Genomic DNA, 25221 nt, shown 5'->3' with positions numbered 1-25221 from the left:
TTTAATCAGTGTGCAGGGCTCAGACTTAATATTTTGCTATGATGATTGCAGTCAATATTAGTAATTAACTATTGCGTTGTGAGGTTTTTGGATTAACTAACAGGTTTAAGTTTAGAGCCAAACAGTAGAGGTCAGTAATCATAATTATTTTATTCCAAACTGCAACCAAGCTAAGGTAGTATCTTAGCAAGCATTTGATGCCTTTGATTATTGAAAGGAATCAAACTGTCATTTTTGCCCATTTCTGTGGTTATTGGAGTAGCATCCTCTACTTTCTCTTACCAGCAGAGCATGACTGTTACTGCATGTTTCTCAAGATATACATGTTGAAGTTTCTGTCACAATCAAGGAGAACATCTGGAAACAAAATATGATTTAAGATACACAACAAGTAGCAGGTAACATCACAAATTAGGATTTTTCTACTAGCTAGTATGCTGAAGCAGGTTGCAGGGGCCAGATTTCTACTGCCACAAAGTTAAAGTAAATGCCATTTTTAGTTCTGATGATGGGTGGCAGGAAGCTGCACTTTGAGATGCAGGGCTGTACATTTGAGAGTAAATTAGGATTATTTTGGACAATGAGCAGAGCTTAGGTAAGGAAATGTTCTTTATTAGTTAAGTATATGTGATGTTGCTCATGTTGCTGCTGGTGCTTTGGGTGATTCGACAGGCTGAAGCTATATTAGTTAAGTATATAGAGCACCACCCAAGATGTATGTACATACCTAGCTATCGTCAGTAACTTAAACAAAACAGTTGGATGTTCTTGGAGTTTCTTTGTTGAATCTCAAACTACAACAAATATAACTTTTGATCCATCTTTGGTACTAATATCAAAGAGGTATACTGGTGGTGAGTACAGGAGCTAAGAGTCTCAGGATCAGATCAATTTGCCTATGTTGCTTCCAAGGAGTTGTTCTCTGTCTGGTCCAATTCTGAAGAAATAAAAAGTGAATAGTTTGTTTGTTCCTTGTGTGGTCACTCTATTTTTTGAGTACTGACATTAGTTATGTTTGTTAGCAACAAGATATTTAAATGAAGCTTGTTCTTTTTCAACTATTCAACTGATGCCATGAAACTGAATATAGTAGTTGAAAACCCTGTTTTTCTTCCTGATCGTGAAAATTTGAAGTCCTGTTTGTGTTTTGGTTTTGTTGGTTGACAATTATGTTTAGTTTTTCGTTTCATGGGTGCTGTAAAATGTGCAGGTGGTGAGTTGAGGCTCAGCATACAGCTTGTTTGGACTAACCAAGAGGACGAGGTATGTTGCTTGCCCAAGCTAAGTGACACGTATGCGCCAAGTTTCCTGTTATATAATTACTTGTTAGTGCTTAGTTAAACTGCATGATACAGCCATAGCAGATGGATGGTACTAGGTGTTGTTTTGTTTCTTGCCAATGTATTCAGAGAGCAGATGCGCCACTGCAGATTTCTTTTCTTGAAGGCAGCTCACATAAGTTCAGCTACAAGTGAACAACTTGCTGCTATTAGATCTGGAATGGAAGCTCACATAAGTTGAGCTGATTTTCATCCATATGAAAGCAGAGGACCATATGGTCTGTGGCCTTTTCATCCATATGAATGTAGAGGCACATTGTGGTGCTAGTTTGCTGGGTTTTGTCTCCGACCTCGTGTCGTGATGAATTTGCAGGTACCCCGAGAGGCCCTTGAGTTTGCCGGAATGTTGATTAACTTCCGTTCCAGCAAATTCGGGTACTCCATATGTCCTATTTTCAGCAAAGGTCATGCTGAAATTTTTCGTGAATTTTAGCATGACTTTGCTAAAAATAGGACATATGGGGTACTTGCGACTAATGCATGGGCCGGGGTATCTTAGTACTTAATTAAGTAGGATCAACTGCCCCTTTATTCTTGCTGCATTAAACCATAGGTGGCAATAGAGCCGAGTGATTAGGCCCAACTTAGAATTCTCCTTAGCATCGATAAACCCTAGATGATAAACCCAACATAAGTGGCAATAGAGCCAAGTGATTAGTGCCAAGTGATTTGGCCCAACCTAGGGTGCCTCGGCATCGATAAACCCTAAATGATGAAAACTTAACTTGGCTGCCCCGGATGCCTCGGTGTCGATGAGAACCTAAATGATGTATGCTTAGGCTTTTAGGGTGCCTCGGCGTCGACAAACCCTAAATGATGAAAGCTTAGGCTTTTAGGGTGCCTCGGTGTCGACAAACCCTAAATGATGAGACCATGATCTTGTTCCTTGACAATAACCAACTTTTTGACCAAACTTTTTTCCTATTTAGAGCGAAACATGGCCCTCAACGATGAGGCCAGTGGTTCGGGCGGCAAGCAATTCTGGGAGCTGTCCCAGGAGATGGAGGAACAACCTCACCGCTATGAGGACGCCGCGGAAGACACTGATCCTGATTACACAACCCCTAGTGGCGTCGGGGATGAGACCACTGATGGTGCCGCCGAGGATGCCAGCACTGATGATGGCGGCGCACACACAGATGGCAGCCAACCGAAAAAGCAAAGGAAGGACCGGCGCCCAAATGCGCTCCGCACCCTCAAGGAGGAATTCACTCAAGTGGACTCCGACGGGAATCCAACGGAGCCCAAACATATAGTCAAGGGGTACTCGGTTCAGCTCGGGTGCATTCTCCGGAGCACCGTCTCGATCAACACCGAGAACCTTAGGCATAAGGACCGAGGGAATTTGCGCAACCTCCTCTTCACAAAGCTGCACGAACGGTACAAGTTTCCCGCCGAATTTGAAAACACACGCCCCTCAGGGAATAAAGTGAACAGTGCCACCCTCACGAAGATGGGCACGGCCCTGTCTACTTGGAGAAGCGCGGTGAAGAGAATGATTGATAAAGGTAATAGTTATGAGAAGATCAAGGCGAAATATCCTTTGATGAGTGAAGATGAGTACAAGGAGTTCAAGATCAAGTGCGAGAGCAGTGCAACCTCCAAATCAAGTTAGTGGGGGAAAGAAATGCGGGAGTTCAACTTAGGGGAACACAAACTCGGTCTTGGCGGTTACAGAGTGGCGGAGCCTATATGGGACAAGGAGGACGCGGAGCGTGCCGAGCAAGGCCTACCGCCCCGCTTCGAGAAATATAGCAGTAACAAGCAGACCAGGAACTATGTCAGGGCCCGATACAAGGAGGACCCGATAACAAAGGAGCTTACCACGGATCCGAAGACCAGGGCGCTTGAGCTTGTTCTAGTAAGGAATACACCCCCGCGTAATTAGCTCCAAATGGTTGCACTCTAATTAATCCCCAATATTTCTAAATGGTTCACGTTCCTTTCGCAGGACACTAAAAGCAGTAGCACGGGGTCGTCTCAGAGCTCCCATTTCAACACCCCTTTAAATAGGGCGTTGAACATAATGAAAAACAAGGATAAGCTCACTAAGCCGACGTCAGCTGGTCGTGTGGCCGGCAAAGGCTTGTCCACAAAATGGGGGTCATACTATACCGCTGGTGTGCAGAAGGAGAAAAAGACCAGCTCGGAAAGCCAGACACGCGAGGTTCAAGAACTCAAGGCACAAGTGGCGCGGATTCCGGAGCTTGTCCAAGAGCAAGTGGAACAACAACTGGGAACGAAGCTCAATGCCATGGTGCCTACGTTGATTCATGGGCTGACGACGTGGATTGCGGGCGGCAAACAGGGGCCTCCCCCAGTTCCCAGCTTCACGGCCAGCAACTCGCACAGCGCGCAAGCGGCGCCATTGGTGTCTCCGGCGGCACCATTGGTGTCTCCGGCGGCGGCGCCATTGGTGTCTCCGGCGGAGGCGGTATTCGTGTCTTTGGCGCCGGCACGGGAATTGGAGCTTAATGCACCCGGGTGTACACCGGCCGACACCTCGCCAGCAAGCACCCCCTCCGTCAGTTGCACGCCCGCCGTTGCTGGTGCCTCGACATTAGCCGAGCTCGACGGCATCACGGCAACTAAGCCTCTCGGCCGATGACTTCATCTCCTTGCCTTTGACTGGGCATCCCTGACGCCCTGTACATGTTTTCGCAGGGCACCACCGATGTTCCTTGCAGTCTTCTGCACTTCGTGAGCGCCGAGTTGGTCGATGTCGCCAAGGGCAGAATCGTTCAACCGGGCAACCGCATGTTCCACGGTAATCCGATGGCACCCACAGTGTATAGGGTTGAAGTGGTTCGGGTGCTGCCAGGCTGCGACGAGCTGTTACCTCCGATTCGACCTGCTGGGGCCGATGAAGAAGATGAGATGACCCTCAGCGCCTGCGTAAACTGGCCCCTGCTTTGGCTGAAGAGCCAGATTCGTTTGGGGGTGGGGGACACCACCCCACAGACAAGACCGCCAGTCGTGCTGGCACCAAGCCATGGCAAGAACGCCGCAATGCTACCGGACCTGCCGGACATCCCTATGGCACAGGATCCGGACAGCCCTATGGCACAGGATCCGGACGACGACGACAACGACGACGGTACATTTACCAAACTTGATAAGTACTTTGCTGAACATGGGTACGCTGACGAGTTCTGTGGGCCTCTTTCTCAAGAACCCAACCAAGACGACCGCGATCTAGCTGGTACGGCGGAGAAATTCAATTGCAAAAGGCGTCGTCTGGCGTTCAGTTCTTAGGACACGCCTCCAGCTCCCGCCTTCACCGAGCCTCAGATAGCTGAGGTGTGAAATATTATTAGCCCCAACACGCTCAAGAAGGCGGTCTGTGAGCAGAACTTGCTCCCATTACAAGAGATCAAGAAGAAGGGACGGAAGCGAAAGACTAACAAGGGCGCTGGTGCGAGCCAGCCGGCACCGAGTTCGATCCGTGCTCAGGACGGGCCACCTTCACCTAAGGATATCTCGAGGAGGGTGCATGTGGTGGGTAGGGTGATGCTACCGCCAAATATGCTGAATGCTGCAACCGGTGCTATGCGGAGTCTGCACGGCAGTGTTCTTTCTTTGGAGAAGCGGCGTCTCAGAGAGAATGATGTGGCATACCCGGTTTTCGTGGCCAAAGTGCCAGAGGGCAAGGGCCTTGTGGATGGCGACATCGGGGGTACGATCGTCCTGCGGTTTGATGATATCTTTGCTATGTTTAACCTTCATCCGCTGCACTACACCTTCGTTCGGCTGTTTTCGCTGAGTATGGAGATGCGGATCATTAGAGACAAGACCCCGGACATCTTGATAGTCGACCCCTTCTACATGCGTGCGAAGCACTTGAGCAGCGCTGGGGACCGCCAAGTTGCGAGTTCACACCTCGAAGGCGTCATTCTGGCAAACCCAGATAAGGATAACTTCCTTGTGGCTTACTTTCCCGAGTAAGTCATCCCTTAACCGCCCCGTAACATATGATTTCTTAGATTTTGATTGTTCTTTTTTTCTCTAACATTTCGTGTTCTATGCAGTGACACACATTGCACACTCATCCTCTTAAGCCTGAAATATTCCATGGCCACATATTTCGACCTAAACCGTAACTCCAAGATAGACTACACAAATGTCAAGAAAGTTCTTGATGATGTTCTCCCCGGCTACGGCAAATCTGGAGGCACCTGCACCAGGGCAGTTCCTAAGTATGGCAAGCACACCTTCTCACACAATACGAATTTCTGCTGCGTCAAGCAGCTGCCTGGCGGTCAGAAGGATGCCTACTACGCCCTGCATCACATCCGGGCGATCGTAAGGGACCATCATCAACTTCTGCTACCGAGATAGTCTCAAAGATTGGGCCGCGAGGTTGTCGGCAACCCAGGACGCGGACCTCAGACAAGAATTCTTTCGCATCCAGTCGGAGTTTGCGGACATCATCCATCAAGGTGTCCTTCATACCTCGGGGCAGTTCTACCTCGGATATCAACCATCCAACAATGAGATAGATGGAACGCTACAAATGCAGGGTGACAACGACCGCGATTTCATGACCATCACAACAGACGACGGCTTCATCCACGCTCCTGTCCGATGAGTCGAGTCGAGAATAGTGATGTGTAGTTCTAAAACATTGATTGGCTCATGTTGTAATTAAACTTTAATGAATTCGTATGTCTCTTCGGTTTGGACAGTCATTCAACTTAGATGTAATCGATGCTATTTATTAGTAGGATCATGAGTCATGCTATTAATGTCTTGCTTTTCTCTTTCGATCCTTTTGTTGCATACTTACATATTGCTTATGTATTGTCTGTTGTCTATTGTTTGGCTTGTGCATAGAGATGTCGTCGTATGTCCTGTACAAGGGTAAGGTTCCCGGAGTCTACGATGACTGGGAGGAGTGTCGGAGACAGGTTCATCGTTTCAGCGGTAACAGTTACAAACGGTACACCACTAGGGCGGAGGCCGAATCTAGATACGCCCGCTATCTAGCGGGAGAGAGGAAGGAGCGTTGGAGGAACTGGATGAAGACCAGTTTGATCGCGATGATGCTCATCGTGATGATCGATATCGACTTGTAATGTGAAGACAAACTCGATACTCGCGGTCTTGAGACTTGTAATGTTTTATCTTTGTTCGGTCTTTTGAATTCGGAGACTAATATGATGAATTGTATTCGGAGACTAATCTTCTATTGTATTCGATGAATCTGCTGTTGTTGTGTGCTGCTGTCTATATTCTGTCCAATAATATATTTTGTAACCTGTGCAAAAATCAGAAAAGCAAAAAAAAACCAAATATTCATACTAATGGCGCATCAAGGCAGAGTGCGCCATTAGTATGCCAAAGGATACTAATGGCGCATCAAGGCAGAGTGCGCCATTAGTATGACAAAGCACATGGTTACATATGCCCCCCCGGGAGGCATACTAATGGCGCATGGTGTTACATACTAATGGCGCACTGCTTGGTGCGCCATTAGTATACCAGATACTAATGGCACACCAGTGGTGCGCCATTAGTAAAAAATTCTAGTGGCATGCTACTAATGGCGCACCGGTAGTGCGCCATTAGTAGGCAAAACTGGTGCGCCATTAGTAGGCCTTTTCCTAGTAGTGATCCACCTCGAGCGGTTTTGAAGGGTCCCGCCATGTCGAGTCCCCAGACCGCGAAGGGCCAGGCGATTGGTATTGTGCGGAGTGCTGATGCCGACTGGTGGCTGCGTTTGCTGAAGCGTTGGCACCCTTCACATTTGAAAATGAGCGACTCGGCGTCTTCGAGGGCCATGGGCCAATAGAAACCGTGGCGGAACACCTTGGCCACCAGGGATCGCAATGTGGCGTGGTGCCCGCACTCACCCTGGTGAATGTCAAGGAGGATGTCGATGCCGTGATCTGGCTCGGCGCAGCGCTGGAACACGCCGATAGAGTTGCACTTGACGAGCTCGTTGTTGATGATGCTGTAGGCGGATGCCCTGCGCTGAACTTGCCAAGCTTCGGTCTTGTCCATGGGGAGAACCCCGTTCTCCACAAATTTTGATATTGGGAGGTCCCAAGATGGAGTTGTAACCACGGCGAAGACGGCCACCAGGGTCCACCACCTCGAACCAGATCGGCTCGCGTCGGAAGTGGCTGCTGTCGCCGAACAGGACATCGAGCCGGACCTGGCCAATGGGCGAGCAGGAGAGGCCGGGTACGATGCCATGGAAGACTATCCGGGTTGGCTCCAGGTCCTCGGCCTTGAGGCCGAGCTTGGTCATCATGTCGCGGTAGAGGATGTTCATGTTGCTGCCGCCATAGATGAGGACTCGTGAGAACTTGCATGTGCACCGCGCGACAATGGTGGGGTTGAGGATGAGGGTGTATCCACCCGGTCTTGGCATGACTGCATGGTGATCCTCCCGGGTCCAGGTGATCGGGCGAACCAACCAGTGCATGAAATCCGGCTTGGCCGGGACGATGATGTTCACCTCCTGCCGAAGAAGGCGCTCGCTGCGCTTGTCATCGCCGAGGCTGGTGAAGACGACGTAGGCCGCGTTCTGGTCCAGGTAGGCGTCGTTCCGCATCGTGCCGCCAGCGGGAGGCAGCGGTGGAGGCGGAGGCGGTTGTCCTGCGCCTGGAGCTAGAGCCGGAGCTGGAGGAGGTGGAACGTCTCCCCTCATGATGCGCTTGGTGATGGCGCACTGCCGAAGCATGTGTGGAGGGTCTTGCACCTCTGTGGTGCTTGCATGGGACGTCGAGCATCTCTTTGAAACTCATGGCGGGTTGTCATGCCATCTTGCCGGTCTACCGGCGCTTCGCTACCGGGTCCGCCGCAGGCTCGGCGGCCGCGAGGAGCCGGTTGTCATGATACTGCGCCGGCTGGTCGGCCTTGCGCTTATTGTTCTGATGATGCTGCTGTCGGCTGCTTTCGCCGGCCGGCTTTGGGGGAGGAACCGGCTTCGCCTTGCCAGCTTCATCCAGTGCCACCTGGATCTTCATGGCGGAGTCGGTGTTGGCGTACTTGTCCGCCATCACCATGAGCGCAGCCATGGTGGCCGGCTTGGAGCATAAGATCTTGTGCTTGAGGAGGGTGCCGTCTCGGCACCCGCTGACGAAGTACTGGATTGCATGGACTTCATGGACGCCCTCGCAGCTATTTCGGAGCTCGGTCCAGCGTGTTAGGTACTCGCGGCGGTCTCCGTCGGCCCCTGCACGCACATCGCGAGCTGGCTAGGGCGACCGGGTCGCTCGTAGATCCCCATGAAGTTGCGGACAAAGGCCTCCTCGAAATCGACCCACGCGTTGATGCTGCCCACCGGCAGGGTGTTCAACCATGTGTGGGTCGACCCCTGGAGCATGAGCGGTGCGTAGCGCACGGCTAGACGATGATTGGCACCGGTGATGCCAATGGTCGTGGTGTAGTCGGTGAGGAAGTCTTCTGGCTTCACGGTCCCATTATACTTGGGGGTGTCGCGGGGGAGCATGAACCCCTTGGGAAAGGGCTCCTCCCGGATGAGTGGGCCGAAGCACGCCGGCCCGATAGCGCCGCACTCATCCACCTCCAGGGAGCGAGCAAGCTGATCGAGGCGGTGGCGTGTGTCGGCGTCGTCGATGGTGCGTGGGCCAAGTCGACTGGCGGCCAGGCCCCAAGGGGCTGGGTTGGTTGGAGCCGGACACCGGCCATGCTGGTCCTGTCCGCGCTGGGTCTCCAGGGCAGGCTCGTTGCCCAGAGTGTCAGCGGTGGTGGCGGCCGGGTTGCGTCGAGTCCGGGCTTGGCCGGAGTGCGCCTCGCCGGGCGGTGAGGAAGCCGTGTGCAGGAGTTCGCCGGGTCCGCCAAGGCGGGCGGAGCCGGATCCCGCCGGCTTCGCGAGCTGGTTGAGGCGATCCTGCTGGGTGTTGGCGGCGTGGAGGAGCTCGCGCATCCGCCCGATGCGTTCTTTGAGCTCCTCGCCCGCGAGTTGGTCGAGGCCGACCGTGCCTGCCTCCGCAGCACGCATGTTCTTCACTGGGGTCTCGTAGACGGTCTGGACGGAGCCGAAGGCCCGGCCGAACGCTCCTCCCCGGGTGCGAGCATCGGCGACCCAGCTTGGCTCGACCGCGGCGGGCATAAATCAGTGGTCGGCGTCATGCTCCAACTGAGCGGCCTCCAGGCGACGCCTAGTGGCGGCCAGCATCTCGGACAGGTCCAGTATCTGCTGGCGTCTATCCTCGAGCTGGGTTCGGGCTTCGGCGATGTTGGTGGCGTCGACGTTGGTGCCGATGGGGATGCGGAGGCTCTGCATCGCAGCGCGCAGTGGATCGGACAGCTTGGTCGTTCCACAGTGGCCCTGACTTCCGCGGCCTTCCTCGTCTTGCTCGACGAGGAAGAGGCGCCATCGCCGGTGACCTAAACCTCCACATGGACGTCCATCGCCCCGGCGGCAATGCCACCGCCGAGGGAGAGGGGAGAGTTGGAGTAGCTGAGCACCTCGCTGGGGTACTCGTCGGCCGCGTGCGCATCAGAGATGCGGAGCGCGGAGAAGGAGGCGGAGAGCGCGCCGACAACATCGTCTGCCAGCATGACAGACTCGTCGGTGTAGGAGAAGGGCCCCGTTTGAAGCATGCTCCCGGCCAGCTCCTCGAGCTGCCCCACGGTGGGCGCCAACTGTCATGGTGGGCGCATGGCAGATGCCAAGGGAAGGCTAAAGAGAGGAGGAGGCTCGAGGGCGCTGGTGGGCTCCAGAGGCGAGGTTGGCATGTGCGGGCGCAGGACGCCGGACATACCTAGGTTTGGGGCTCTCTGGAGAGATAACACCCCTAGTCCTGCCTTGTTCAGTTCGATGATCGATAGTACAATGTCGCTCCTGTAGCTGTATGGAGGAGGAAGGAAGCTAGCCAAGGCTTGGGCTGCTCCTTCTCCCCGGTGTTGCCGTTGGGTTGCTAGTCCTATGCTTGCTTGTGTTTCTCTCGTATTGTCTGTTGTCTTCGCTGCGTGCCCTGTAGGCGTGGGTTCTTGGGGGGTTTTATAGATCAACCCACCCAGGGTTACAATGGTAATATGCCGAGTCGGTGGGTCCATATTGCCGATGTCCAGGATACCGGGCTGGTTCCCGCTTGTGGGCTTGTGGTTCGCCGGGTTCCCCTAGGTGCGGGCCCCACGTGCCGAGGGGGACTGTTCGCCGTCTTGTCGATCGTCAGGGCATGGCCGAGTTGAGTCGTGTACAGTGCTCAGGCTGCCGCTTGCTGTCGTCAGCGGTGAGGGCGGGAGCACTGTTGCCACGCCAGCCCTGGTCAGCGGGTAGATAAGGGGCACTGTTGCCACGCTCCGGCTGACCATAGGCATGGGTGGAAACACTGTTGTCTTGGTCCTCGGTGGTTGAAGTCTTGTCCCATCATACGACCTGGATGGGACGGGAGCTGACCCGTGGTTGGGTCGCCATGGACGCCACGGGTGGGGTTGGCTTGCTGGGGAAGCCTTGGTTGTCGGATTTCGGGTTCCGGCAGACCCTTGAGGTTCGAACTCTGGGGTGTGCGCGAAGATCTCTCTACCAACCCACGTCCCAACGCCTCGCTCGGAATCTAGGCTAGCAAGATGAACAACACAAGGGACACGGAGTTTATACTGGTTCAGGCCACCATTGTGGTGTAATATCCTACTCCAGTGTGTGGTGTGTGGATTGCCTCAGGGGCTGATGATGAAAAATACATAGGAGGAACAGCCTCGCGAGGGGTGTTCTTGTGGTGGTGTGTTTGGAGAGGAATTTCTCCGTCTCTGTTGGCTCTGGGTGAGATCCAGATGAGATCCAGGTCCCATCCTCCTACTGTGGTGGCTAGTCCTATATATAGAGGCCCTGGTCCTCTTCCCAAATATTGAGCGGGAAGGGCGCCAACAACGGCCATTTTGAAGGGGAACATCTAGTACAACTTATCCTGACTAAAGTTGGTCTTCGACTGCCAAAGGCCCTGACGATGACGCCGTCTTGGGCTCCACGGTGACCTCCATCCTGCCGCTCCGCTGGTCTTGGTCTTGTTGCACCGAAACGGTAGCCTTTGCCTGATACCTTGGTCTGTGCTTGCCCCCTTTGCACCAAAGAGGAAACATGGACACTGCGCAGGCCGGCGCCCGCCTGGCGCCCGCCTGGTGTCAATCGTCATGGCTTGCATCATGAGCACCTCGCGAGGTACCCCGCCTTGATCTCTCCGCCTCCTTGCGAGCCTGCCTGGTGAGGCCGCCCCTGAGGAAGCTTCCTGCCATCCGCCCCGCGAGGCTTGGCCCCTCCCGAGGGTCTTGAGTCTTGTGCTGATGAAGATGGGCCGCACTGAGCCACCATCCGAGCCACGCCGCTGGCTACAGGCAGCCAAGTCTGGGGACCCCTCTTCCCAGAACACCGACAGTAGCCCCCGGCCCAAGGCGTGCCCGGACTTGGCTTAGCAAAGAAGCGAAGGGGCAAGTGCGAAGCGCCGCGGGCCTCAACAGCCTGCAGCCTTGGGCGCCTCGTGGCGGTTGATTGGACGCGGGCGTCTCTGCTTCCCCACGACGCCTCAGCAACTGCCCAACTGACAAAAAGGGCTGGCCCGTGTTAGTCTTACCTTCTTTGCTCGCATCCGTCTTGTTTCAGATCCCCTTTCTCGCTCTTCTCCTCCTCGCCTCCGGAATCCTCTAGATCTGCCTCAATATCTCACCTCCGACGAGCAATGGCGCCTCGCAAGAGCCCGGCCGGGGCCCCACTAGCCTGGTACTCGCCGGCTCTGGATCCCCCGAATATGTCGGAGAAGAACCTCTCCCTCAAGAGCATGATGACGGTGGCGCAGGGCAACGAGGGGGTGACTGTGCTCAAGACCGGCTCCACCCAGCCGTTAGGCAAGGGCAGCACCTTCTACCCACTCTTTATGAGTGCCATCATCGCTGGCCTGGTGCCTCCTTTTTCTGAGTTTTTCCTTGCTATTCTTCGTCAATACAACCCGCACGCCCTACATCTCCACCCCAACTATGTCCTTCTCTTGGCGATTTTCACCTACTATTGTGAGGCTCACGTTGGGGTGATGCCCTCAGTGGCCCTGCTGCGCTATTTCTTCTCCCTCCGAGTTTCTGGTGCCCACATCACCACATGTGCGAGCTTTGTTGCATACTCCAAATCCAACGCCATATCGAAGATGGGGAAGAGTATCGAAGGCTTCCGGAGCAAGTGGGTCATGGTGGACGTCGGGCGCATCCACCCCCGACTGGTGCTGCCTATGGGGCAGCCCAAGGCCATCGATGCATGGTCTCACACGGAGCTTGACGACCATCGGGCGAAGATGCTGCTGAATAAGATGAATGCGAACCTGAGGCCAGGCAACTTGGGGGTGGCGAAGCTGACCGGGGCCATGCTCCTGAGGGAGTTCTTGGTGCACCAGGTGGCTCCACTTCAGGCGCACTCGCGCCCATTGTGGAGGCTCGGGGACGCGGACGCCGTCCTCTGCCTGAGCTCTGAGGCCCTGGCAGACGAGGCCCTGGCCAAGGCCCTTCACTCCTTGGTCGAGGAGGATGTGGCGAGCCCGGAGGTCGCCCCGGTCCCCTTGTTCCTTCGCGACAACTGGGAGCTGGTAATGAGCGCCATGCCCACCTTTAATGGGGATGGACTGGTGCCGGCGGAAGCTCCCGAGGATCTGGCGGCGATGGCAACGGTGGACTTGTCCTTCGACGACTCTGGCAAGGGGGAGGAGGAAGACGAGGAGGAGGAGGAGGAGGAAGAACACGACTCCGAAGTGACCGCCGAGGGGACAGGTGAGACCTCCCCTTGGCATAGGTCCAGAGCCCTTCGTTCCATGCCAGATGATGACAAGGATGGTGCCAGGCGAGGGGGAGAGGACCCGCCCTTGGTCCCAAGGAAGGACAGGACGGGGTTGATCTCCCGAGGGTCTACTCCGGCCCTGGGGCTGCCTGAAGCCGGCTCCAGCCCCTCTGATGCGCCTCCTGCTCCTGAGGTTGATCCCCGCAGGAGGCTCTCAGGCTTCAAGTTTGGCCGGAGGCCGCTTGAGCCCGTGACTGCCGACCAGTAAGTGCTTGACTTCTGCTTTGCTTCCTGTTTCCGTCGCCAAGGCTTGACGTCCGTATACCTTTGACTAGGCCACCGCCTACGGCGAAAAGGTTGAAAGGGGCATCGGCGACCTTGCCCGGGGCAAGCTCACCTGCTGGGGTTGCGCCTTCGTCTATGGGAAAAAGAGGCAGCGAGGCTCGTGCCTCCCCTTCTGGTCATCCTCGCGAGGCCAGGAGGGGCGCACTGGAGTGGATCCAGCCCCCGTGGTCCTGGCGACTCTAGAGGTGTCCGCGCTTGACGATGTCGTCTAGGTCGTCGAGGCTCAGAAGGCCCCAATGCCTGATGTTGTGATTACGCTGTCCTCTTCTCCTCCTACTCCATCGGCTGCCGTCTCTCCGCCCCCTTCCACCGTCTTGGATCGTGCTGCTGCCGAGCTGGGCCGGCTGCGAGAAGATCTCCAAGGCGCCGACCCCCGCATGGTGGCCGGGCGCCTGGAGTTGGTCTCTGGCTTGGTCCGCTCTGATGCCTCCGTCCGAGTGGCGCTGAGCCAAACTGTGTCGGCCCTCAAGGAGGAGGAGCAAGCCACCTCCCAGGCCAAGGCCGCTCGCGATGCAGCTTTGAGTGACGCCACGGATGTCCGAAGCCGCTGCAAGGCGCTGGAGGATGAGCTGCAAGGTCCGCGCGATGAGCTTGCCAAGGAGGTCTGGGCTGTCAGGAGAAGGATGGGCGGATGACGGCTTGGGAGGCTGCCGTCAGGGATCGCGACGCTGAGCTTTTGGCCGATCGCGGCCGGCTGGAGATGCTGAAGTAGGCGCTGAAGGTGGAGAGAGTTGACCTAGATGCCAAGGCGAAGGTCTTGGCTAAGGATCGGCTGGCCTTTGCGAAGCTGGAGAAGAAAGCTCGCACCATGCTGAAGACGCTCTACGACGGCGGCTTAGAGAAGCCACTGGCTGGCGTGGAGGATGGTCCCGCCAAGCTACTTCCCTTCCTGGTCCAGGCGCTTGAAGATGTCGCGGATGGTATCGGCCCCATGACCGAGGCCAAAGCGCGTGTCCTTTCTTCCGCAGCGCTGACACGCTTCATCAGCCACGTCTACCTTCACGACCCCAACACCGACCTCGACAGCCTGCTGGAACCTGTGAGCGGCGAGCTTGCCGCCGCTGCTGCCGAGGCTGTGAAGGGCCAAGCGGAGGCCTTGCTAGCGAAGTACCGTGCCTTCAGCACCAGCCCCAAGCAAGGTGCTGCCAGCTCCGCGGTGTCGGGAGGTGGAGCTGCCCAGCGTGACCCCACCACAGGTGACGGCGCCGCCAAAAAGTGACCTCTTCGCGGCTTCTATCCTGTTTTAATTCCTGCAACGTGCACCGTGCCTCGTGGAGGCGTTTAAACTTGTGTTTGGCGTTGTGAAAACAACCTATGGTCTGTAATATTTGCTTCCGAATTTCCAAGAATTTGCAGTATTCCCCCCTATTTATTTGTGTTCTACGTCGGCAGGGCCCGGCCCTGCGCATACCTCAGCCGCCGTTAGCCCCGACCGGAAACCAGGACGGAACCAAGGAGTGAGGGGCTACGTGACCAGTTAGGCTCCTGAGTCGCGATGCTCTCAGGAGTCCCCCATGACGTGCGAGTAGCAAATAGGGAAGGGAGGTGTAGGAGTGGATTTGTCGTTCTACGTCGGCAGGGCCCGGCCCCGCGCATACCTCAGCCGCCGTTAGCCTTTTGGAACTAAGGGGTGAGGGGCTACGTGACCAGTTAGGCTCCTGAGTCGCGATGCTCAAGAGTCCCCTTGACGCTCAAACGGTCTTCATACCTTGGCTCCGCTCGGGGAGAGGCGCGCGACGGCCAGGTTCGAGGGACCTGGCTGGGTGGGGTGCGCTCAGGCGTGGCCCAGGCGTAGCCCCTGTGTCTAGCCCCCTCGCGCGGCGCTCCCTAGGGGAGGCGTTATGATAGGGCCGGACACTAAGCTCTGGGCTCCCTGAGGTTGATGCAGTCGTGGGCTGCCCTCAGTAGTTTATCACCAGTGCGGAGCATAGCGCTTCCGTATGTGTACGGGCATAGCCGCTCCTCGGCAGTGTCGTCAGCCAACATGGAGCATGGTGCTTCCACTGGTGCGTGGGAGGGGGCTCCCCTCTGGGAGGAGCCCCCGGGGCGTGTATAGCCCCGCCCTGACACGTGCTCGGCACGGTAGGGCTAGATGAGGTGTATCTGGGCACCCGTGAGCTCAAGGCGGGTTGCACCTGGATCTGGGCCTTTGTTGGTGGTATGTTCCTACAAGATCTGTTAGATGCCAATGCTCTACGTCCTCAGGTCCCGGCCCTCGAGCAAGCTCAGTCATTGCTGGTATGCCAGGTCGCGATGACGTGGACAAGGCCAGGAGGTGAGGGATGGAGAGCCAGTAAGAGCCCATGAGTGCGATGCTCAGGTGCCCCCCTTTTAACGTGCAAGCGATTAGCATGAAGGAGAAAAGGGGCCCGTGGTAGGCAACAGACGATAATCATAATGGGTCGAATGTGCAAGGCACACGACCTAGATGAATGCGGGAAAGATACATGCCGCTGGGTCAAGCCCGAGCGGCTTGGGGATAATGCAGCCCGAGGGGCGCCCCTAGCAAGGTAAACTAAAGACATGAGCAAAAGAGATACATGTCACAGGGACGGACCCACGCGACCTGGGAATGGTGCAACCCTGGGGGCGCTCCTAGTTGAAATGGAACTTGAAAGATGTCACCTGATACCGTTGGAGACAAAGGAGCGTTGGAGTAGCTGACGATGCGCGGTGAGGAGGCCGACCATCACGAGCTCCCAGGGCCCTGAGCCTCGGGAGGCTCCAGGGGCCCAGGCGGCTCCTTGAGGACCATCTCCATCTCTGCCAAGACCGCGCAGTGCCTGACCTCCTGAGCCTCTAGAATGCCCCACACCAGGCGCTGATGAGCAGCGGCCGCGTTCGGCAGGCCGAAAGGCATGCGAACGTAGCTGTGAGGCGGACCCCTCACAACATCCCACGCGTGAAGGCCAGAGGCGCTCCTGAGACACGGCTCGGTTGAGCCCTGGCACGTTGATGCAGACGCGCAGCCCGCCATCCTTGCCTGGATGGGGAGCTGCGCCAGACAGGCGGCGGTTGCCGCGCATGACTCTTGACTCCTGTAACTCCTGAGTGATTTTAGTGATGAACTTGTGAGGGTTGGACCTTCCTTGCCTTGTACCTTCCTGATGGAAACGTGCTGCGAAGCACGCTTCCAACTGGTGCCCGAGCGCCTCCCTTGTGACCTTGGCAAAGTTAGTGGTCCTCCAGGAGAGAGCCCTCGAGCCTTGCTCGAGGAGGATGTTGGGTGCGCCTTCCTATGCGACGGAGGGAGGCGCCCCTTGAACGGGCGCGGATCCTGGCGCCATGCCACTAGACGTGCCTGGCTCCTGAGGTCTCGGGCCAGGTGATGTCTTCTTCTCCTTGTGGACTGCCTCGGGAAGGCTCCCTCTCTTGCGATCTGGGTCTTCGATTGACGCGGCTTGGAAGGCGCGCTCAAGAGAGCACACTGCATCCTTCTCTTCACAAGGGACCGTGATGACTCCGCCGCTTCCTGGCATCTTGACGACTTTTTACCATGGTGAGTCACTGCCATGAACTTGGCCAGGGCTGGATACCCAAGGATGGCATTGCACGGCAGGCGAATGTGGGCGACGTCAAAGTCGATGAGCTCAGTACGATAGTTTTTGCGCTGTCCGAAGGTGACAGGGAGGTGGACCTGCCCTATCGGGGTGGTAGAACCATCAGTGACTCCTGAGAAAGGCTTGGTTGGCTGAAGCTGATCATATGGCACTTGGAGATTGTTGAATGTCTTGACAGACAGAATGTTGAGCCCCGCGCCACCATCGATGAGGGTCCTGGTGACCTACACATTGCTGATGACTGGGGAACAGAGCATCGGGAGGACCCCGGCTGTTGCTGCGCACTTGAGCTGATCCGCTGAGCTGAACATGATGGCGCACATGGACCACCTGAGAGGGCGCGAGGCCTCGAGCTTCGGGAGGACTGCATTCACCTCGCGAGCAAACTGCTTGAAGATGCGCTGAGAGGCTGGGGCTTGAGCTCTGCCCAGGATGCAAGCGATAGCACGCGGCTCCAGGAAGCCCCCCAGCCCCCTCATCCTGATGCTGGTCTTCATTCCTCCTTGGTGGCGGTGGTAGAGGAGGGAGGCCTGCGTTGCCTTGTGGGTGATCCTCACGAGGCTGGTCCCTCCAAGCCCCCTCGCGAGGCTGGTCCTGCCAGCAGTCCTCGCGAGGTCGGTCACGCCACCCTTGGCGAGGGCCATGATCTTCCCATCGTCCTCCACCTCTTCCTCCTCGGCCGTAGCCCCGATCGCTGCACTCGGTGCGTTGGCCGACACTTCCATCTCGCACGGCCCTGAGCTCTTGGCATTCATTGGTGTTGTGAGTGTGGAGGTCGTGGTACACGCAGTACCGGCTGCCCTTGGACGACTCCGGCTGATCTCTGCCACGCTTGGCGTCTGGCTCAGCTGTGAGCACAACTGCTCCATTGCGCTTCTCATCCTTGGCCTTGGGCTTCTTCTCTTCAGGATCATCGGCTGGGAGCTTGAGGAGGGAGAGGCGTCCCTCCTCAGCCCCGGCGCACTTGGTCGCCAAGTTGAACAGCTCCAGAGATGTGCACAGGTCTTCGTGGATCGCCAGTTCCTCCTTCATCTTGATGTCGTGGACGCCATCAGAGAAGGCTGAGATGATGGCTTCCTCAGTCACCCTGGGGATCTTGAGGCGAGCGTTGTTAAAGCGCTGAATGTACTTCTGCAGGGTCTCTCCTAGTTGTTGCTTGGTGCGGCACAGGTCGCTCATGGCGGGAGGGGGGGTGGTCGCGCGTGCCCTGGAAATTGACGATGAAGGGGGTGCACATCTCGTCCCAAGAGTAGATCGTGCTGGGAGGCAGGTTCAGGAGCCAGGTGCGGGCACCATCCTTGAGCGCCATGGGAAACCAGTTTGCCATGACTTTTTCGTCTCTGTTGGCCGCTTCGATGCCCAACTCGTAGAGCTGGAGGAACTCCGCAGGGTCAGTGGTGCCATCATAGCGTGGAGGAAGATCTGACTTGAACTTGCCCGGCCAGGCCATGCTGCATAGTTCGGCGGTGAAGGAGCGGCAGCCTGCGGTGGCCACCGAGGGCCTTTGCTGACGAGGGGCTTGATCCTGGGGGTCTCCGCGTGCTGCCGCCAGGAGCAGCGTGGGGTCTTGGCATGCTAGAGCAGGAACGTGATCATGACGCACCGGTGCAGGGAGCACACGAGCGCCTTCTTGAGGGCAAGGGACTTCTTGACAGCTCCTTCTTTGCTGCGCGGGCGCTGGGCACGGTGGGTCTCACCCAGGGGGCGCGCGCCTTGGAGCTAGGACGCCTTCTTGGGGAGGAGGTGGCGGAGGCCCCTTCGGAGCTGCGTTTCCCGTGCAGGATGGAGGGTGATGCAGCGAAAGGGATGGCGCAGGGGAGCCCCCTACGGCGCTGACGAGCTCGGTGATGAGAGAGAGCCCCTCTTCGTAGAGGTCATCGACGGGACGATAGTGCAGGAGCTCATGCGCCAGGAGCAACGCTGCGTGCGCGCCCGCAGGAGCGCGACGGGCGTGCGATGACGAGCCTGCTGGAGTCAACGATGGGGTGGCGGTGCGGTCTTCTCGCCGCACAGAGGGATGCAACAACGACGCCTGCTGCTCGTTCCCCGCCGGGCCGATGGCAGCGTGGGCGGCAGGTGACGGGGAACGACGGGGAGGCCCACCGACGAGAGCCGTCTGGGTGACATGGGCAGCAAGAGCAGCCCGACGCTCGGCACGGGCTCGGCGAGCGTCTGCCATGGACGCGACGGATGATAGGACGCGAGACGGCGGAGGAAAAGGATCCAGCACACCCCTACCTGGAGTGTCAAATGTCGGATTTGCGTTCCAGCAGACCCTTGAGGTGCGAACTCTGGGGTGCGCGCGAAGATCTCTCCTCTACCAACCCACGTCCCAACGCCTCACTCGGAATCTAGGCTAGCAAGATGAACAACACAAGGGACACGGAGTTTATACTGGTTCATGCCACCATTGTGGTGTAATACCCTACTCCAGTGTGTGGTGTGTGGATTGCCTCAGGGGCTGATGATGAACAATACAAAGGAGGAGCCTGCCTGGTGAGGCCGCCCCTAAGGAAGCTTCATGTCGTCCGCCCCGCGAGGCTTGGCCCCTCGCGAGGGTCTTGAGTCTTGTGCTGATGAAGATGGGCCGCACTGGGCCACCATCCGAGCCACGCTACAGGCCACAGGCAGGCAAGTCTGGGGACCCCCATTCCCAGACCACCGACATTGGTTGCGCCGGGTTGAGTTGTCTTGCGCCAGTTGCTGCGGCCGGGTCGATGTACCTTGCCGGATCGGAGAGTTTGGCCAGGTTGCAGGCCTTGCCGGGTCGAGCGACCCGGCCAGGCGCATGCCGGTTCGTGGGGTGATGCGGGCCTTGCTGTTTTTGAAAAGGATCCGGGTTCCGTTGCCTGCTTGGGGTTCATCCCCCCGACAAGACCCATCCGTTAGCTTAGCATTGTGATTGTTACAGTTTTATTGCTACTGCTTTCTTCATGACTTATACATGTTCCTCTGACTATGAGATTATGCAACTCCCGAATACCGGAGGAACACCTTATGTGCTATCAAATGTCACAACATAACTGGGTGATTATAAAGATGCTCTACAGGTGTCTCCGAAGGTGTTTGTTGGGTTGGCATAGATCAAGATTAGGATTTGTCACTCCATGTATCGGGGAGGTATCTCTGGTCCCTCTACGGTAATGCTCATCACTATAAGCCTTGCAAGAAATGTGAGTAATGAGTTAGTTACGGTATTAAGCATTACGGAATGAGTAAAGAGACTTGTCGGTAATGATATTGAACTAGGTATGATGATACCGATGATCGAATCTCGCGCAAGTAACATACCGATGACAAAGGGAACAATGTATGTTGTTGTGCGGTTTGACCGATAAAGATCTTCGTAGAATATGTAGGAGCCAATATGAGCATCCAGGTTCCGCTATTGGTTATTGATCGGAGATGTGTCTCGATCATGTCTACATAGTTCTCGAACCCGTAGGGTCCGCATGCTTAACGTTCGATGACGATTTGTATTATGAGTTATGTGTTTTTGATGACCGAAGTTTGTTCAAAGTCCCAGATGAGATCAAGGACCTGACGAGGAGTCTCGAAATGGTCGATACAGAAAGAATGATACATTGGACGATGTTATTAGGACACCGGAAGAGTTCCGAGAGGTATCGGGTAAAAATAGAGTGTCGGAGGGGTTACCGGAACCCCCCAGGGAAGCAATGGGCCATCATCAGCCATAGGGGAGAGAGAGGACAGCCCACAAGGGGGTGGCGTGCACCCCCCATGGGGAGTCCGAATAGGACTAGGGGAGGGGGTGTGGCCCCCTCTCCCTCTCCCTTCCTTCTTCCCCCTTCCACCAAAGGGAATCCTACTAGGACTTGGAGTCCTAGTAGGACTCCTCTATCTTGGCGCGCCCTACAGGGTCGGCCAGCCGCCCCCTCTCCTCATTTATATACTGGGGTGGGGGCACCCCAAAGACACATCAAGATTTCTCTTAGTCGTGTGTGTTGTCCTTGCCACAGTTTACTCCTCCGGTCATAGTGTCGTAGTGCTTAGGCGAAGCCCTGCACGGATCACATCATCAACACCGTCACCACGCTGTCGTGCTGAAGGAAATCTCTCTCAATCCTCTACTGGATCAAGAGTTCGAGGGACGTCATCGAGCTGAACATGTGCTGAACACGAAGGTGTCATACATTCGGTACTTGGATCAGTTGGATCGTGAAGACGTTCGACTACATCAACCGCGTTAACTAACGCTTATGCTTTCGGTCTATGAGGGTACGTGGACACACTCTCCCCCTCTCGTTGCTATGCATCTCCTAGATAGATCTTGTGTGATCGTAGGGATCTTTTTGAAATTGCATGCTACGTTCCCCAACAGCCCCGGGCGTGTTGAAGAGATTTCTTGCATCAAACTCATGAGGCAGACGACTCTTGTATCTCCTGTTAAAGACAACATGTGATGCATTCTGGTCCAAGCTCAAGCAATTTTTTTGCTTGAATCTGTTGCAATTCCATCTCCAAGGCGGCTCGCCCTGTTGCTATCCTGGTATTCTCAGCATTAAGATCCGCCTTAGCTTGAGCTATCTCATCACATAACTTTGCAACGTCTATGTTATGTTGCGCTTGGTTCACCAGGGTTACCTCCACCATCAGCAAAGTTGCTAGTGCCTCCAAAAGTTCAGATAAAACTTGAGCCGGCGGGCTCACAGGGCCTCCACCCCGGCTGCCGTAGCAGTCGCTGAACCGGAGATCATTGCTTCCACAATTGAAGAATTCTGCACCGGCTCTGTGCCGTCCATGAAGATCGTAACCCGGTTCGGCGGCTCATAGGGGTCCGGAATACTGTCGCCATCGGAACAGCCCCCAAGCCTGTCAGCTTGCAATTGATACATGGAATTGGTCTCGCCAGTTGAGGACTCATCGCCTGAGTAGATGGCCATCTCTCCTCCGGACATAGATCCTCCCTCAAGATCCACTACTTGAGTAAAGCCAACAAAGGCATGCTTTGGGGCAGCTTGAACCTTGGCGGGTCGTGCGCGCTGAGTCGTCTCAATGATGTCGGTGCAGGTGTCCAACTCAGCTTCCGACTCGCCGATCTTGCTGATGAAGACTGAATTCCGCTGAAGGGGACCCAGTACCCATATTCGATTGAATCGGCCTCGGCTCCCCATCCTGCATCGTCGATGTAGATTTTACTGCGGCGACTCTTGGTCATCTGGCGCACGGTGTATCCCTTGATCCTTAAGAAGCTGCCCTTCAAGAACTCGAAACCACCGTGCTCTGGCCCCATGGTGGGCGCCAACTGTCATGGATTTAACACGACAAATGCCCTAGCGAAAGGACTTAGGTGTGGAGCCATCGCAGCTAGGTTAGCTTAAAGGGGTTAAGCGGGACAAAAGACACAGAGAGTTTTTACCCAGGTTCGGCCCCTCTCAATGAGGTAAAAGCCTACTCCTACCTTCGATTGTATTGCTTGTGTTTCGATTACCAGGGAGGAAATACACTTGACCTAGTGCTCGATCAATTGTTTCGTGAGTTAACCCGCCGACGGGTCTCACCTTTATATACACAGGTTGAGACCTGGCGGCTTACAAAGTCCCTGTCGGCTCACACAACGTGGCCGGCTCGGTTTCTGACAACACTTGCCTTACAGAACAATTTAAACATATGGCGGCTCATCCCTTTGGGCCTCAAGTTGCCTCTGGGTCTTGGGCCTTCAATAAGCTTGCTTTATGAACCGCCATCTTCATATCTTCTTGGGATTCTTCATCTTAAGTCACCCATAGCATTACCCGGCCCCTCATGAGTGGGTCATACCAGTAGTTATATCCCCAACAGCTGCTTCCTTTTGCTCCTCATGAACTTTACTACACTTACTTGCAACTTTTCATGGTATGGAAGTTACGGGATGAGTTGGCAAGGCGTGATTGAGAAACCAGGGGAGAGGGCCCCACCCTACAAATCAGGGGCGGGGGAGCGGAGAGATTAATGTGGAGTTATTTTTGTGAGTTGCTTTCCCTAGATGGTTTCCGTAAGTTTAGGATTTTGGTGATGTCTGTGCCAGGTTGAGCTCATCCTTCTATGATGACTGGTGCCCTAGTGTGCGTGACATTGTCGATGCATTATCCAGAACACTGCCTCACCGGTGCGCGCATCCCAACCAATCACATCTATCTCCATGTCCATGAATACTTTGTCAAGGGCTTTAATGGCTCGTTTTGGATGGACAAAGACCTCATATTGATCGATATTGAAAAACAGGTCCATGTCAATGACAGATCGACGTGTGGGTTTGAGGTGGACGATATAACCAACCTCACGCTAGATAATGCCCCTGGCATTATGTCTTGCAGCAACATCCAAGCTGTGGTTGCCCTGATCTCCGTTGAGCTCGCTGGAGGGCCATGCCGGAGCCTGCCGCTGGGGCGTCGAGATGGCACAACCACCAACATTGAGAGCGCCAACAATCTCCCGAGCCCCTTCGACTCCCCGGAGATGCTCCAGGAGAAGTTCAAGAACTTGGGCCTCGACGACACTGACCATGTCGCTCTCCATGGAGAAAACACCTTTGGGCGAGTACAATGCCAGTTGATGCAGCAGAACTGCAGCGTCGGGGAGGACGAGGAGACACTAGTGAATCTTGACACAGTCATCCCTAATGTATTCGACAACAAGTACTACGGCAGCCTCTTGTGTGGCTGCACCCCTCTCCCTTTGACCAGGTAATGTTGTCCGATTCGTCCCATCGTCGTCGTGACCACCGTGTGGATCGTTCACAGGTTCTCCATTAGCCTGAAGGACTCCTTAAAGAATTATGCGGCCTCGATGGTCAAAATGGGAACAGAAGCCCGTTAACCGGAATGGCTGGGGAGATTTGGAACAATTATCGGAGGGTGAACTGAAAACCCTATTGACGAATGAGATTGATGTTATGAGTTGTGAAATAGTTGTCCTTGTGTAAATCATTCATTTAATTCATTCTAATTGTAAAGTGTTCCTTATTATTTTCTTTGGAAACAGAAGTAAATGTTCTTTTTTCTTCACTACCTGTGATTGTCGCGAACCCATTTTTTCATACTAGATAACTTCTTCAAGAATTTCGCAGCCTTGATGGTCAAAATGGGGAACATAAGCCCATTGATGGAAAGGCCGGGGAGATTAGGAACAACTGTAGGAGGGTGCACAAAAAACCCTATTGACGAATGAGATTGATGTTATGAGTTGTGAACTCATTGTCTTTGTAAATCATTCTTTTAATTCATTCCAACTGTAAAGTGTTCCCTTATTGTTTTGTTTTGGATACAAATGTAAATGTTAAGAATGTGATTTTTGTAAACCAATATTTTCATATCAAATGACTTGTTTTTGATAAACATATTCATATCACTTCACTACTGCTACAAAATGGCATGTCATGGGACTATATATCTATGTATTTTGAAGTTTATGACATTGCCTTAACAAAACTTTCATGTTTTTATATATGTTTGGAATAACCTATTAACAAGGTGACATAAATGAGGCAAGTTTTTGTCTCTCTGATTTCAGGATTTTCCGGACTCTGAAAAATAAAAGAAAAATGCATCAATGAATAACATGGGAGACAACACACCAGCCAAAGGAGGGACAGAGGGGAGCCATGTGGGCCCACATCCCCTCTTTCTTTCCCATGAGGTGTGTTCATGGGCCTGTGCACCGCCTCCCTACCCTTGTTTTCAATGTGTAGTAGCGCATGGCCGCTTCCTCTTGTGTCGTTAGCTGCTCATGACAACATCTTGCTCATGGCAACACTAGTCCTAGCGTCGTGTCACGGAACTCATAGTCATGGCAGTGTCTGTATCGGCTTGCGCTCATCCTTCTATCATGACTAGTGCCCTAGTGTGCATGACATTGTCGATGCATTATCCAGAATGCCTGCCTCATCAACGTGCGAATGATATGTCTCGACTTCCACGAATACTTTGTCAAGGGCTTTGATGGCTCACATTGGATGGACAAAGATCTCTTGATGATCAATATTGGAAACCAGGTCCATGCATTCCCCTGGCATTGAGGTGGCCGATATCACCAAATGCATGCTAGAGAATGCATTCCCCTGGCATTGAGGAGGCCGATATCACCAAACGCACGCTAGAGAATGCATTCCCCTAGCATTGTGTCTTGCACCAACATCCAAGATGTGGTCACCATGATCTCTGATGAGCTGGTTTGAGGACTCTCTGGAGACGCCATAGGAGTAGTTCAGAAACTTGGGCCCCAATGACACTAACCTCGTCGCCCTCCA

The 25221-nt window shown here is 54.8% G+C and overlaps 1 pseudogene; it reads left to right on the top strand.

The window, feature by feature from the left end:
* Positions 1–13649: 13649 nt before the first annotated feature.
* LOC123067727 (peroxidase 2-like) lies at positions 13650–24136 on the top strand (annotated as a pseudogene).
* Positions 24137–25221: the final 1085 nt, after the last annotated feature.

Source organism: Triticum aestivum, chromosome 3B, assembly GCF_018294505.1.
Source record: "Triticum aestivum cultivar Chinese Spring chromosome 3B, IWGSC CS RefSeq v2.1, whole genome shotgun sequence".
In the NCBI taxonomy this organism is placed as follows: domain Eukaryota; kingdom Viridiplantae; phylum Streptophyta; class Magnoliopsida; order Poales; family Poaceae; genus Triticum; species Triticum aestivum.
The sequence above is the reverse complement of the archived record's forward strand: the minus strand, read 5'-3'. Positions and strand labels throughout refer to the sequence as shown.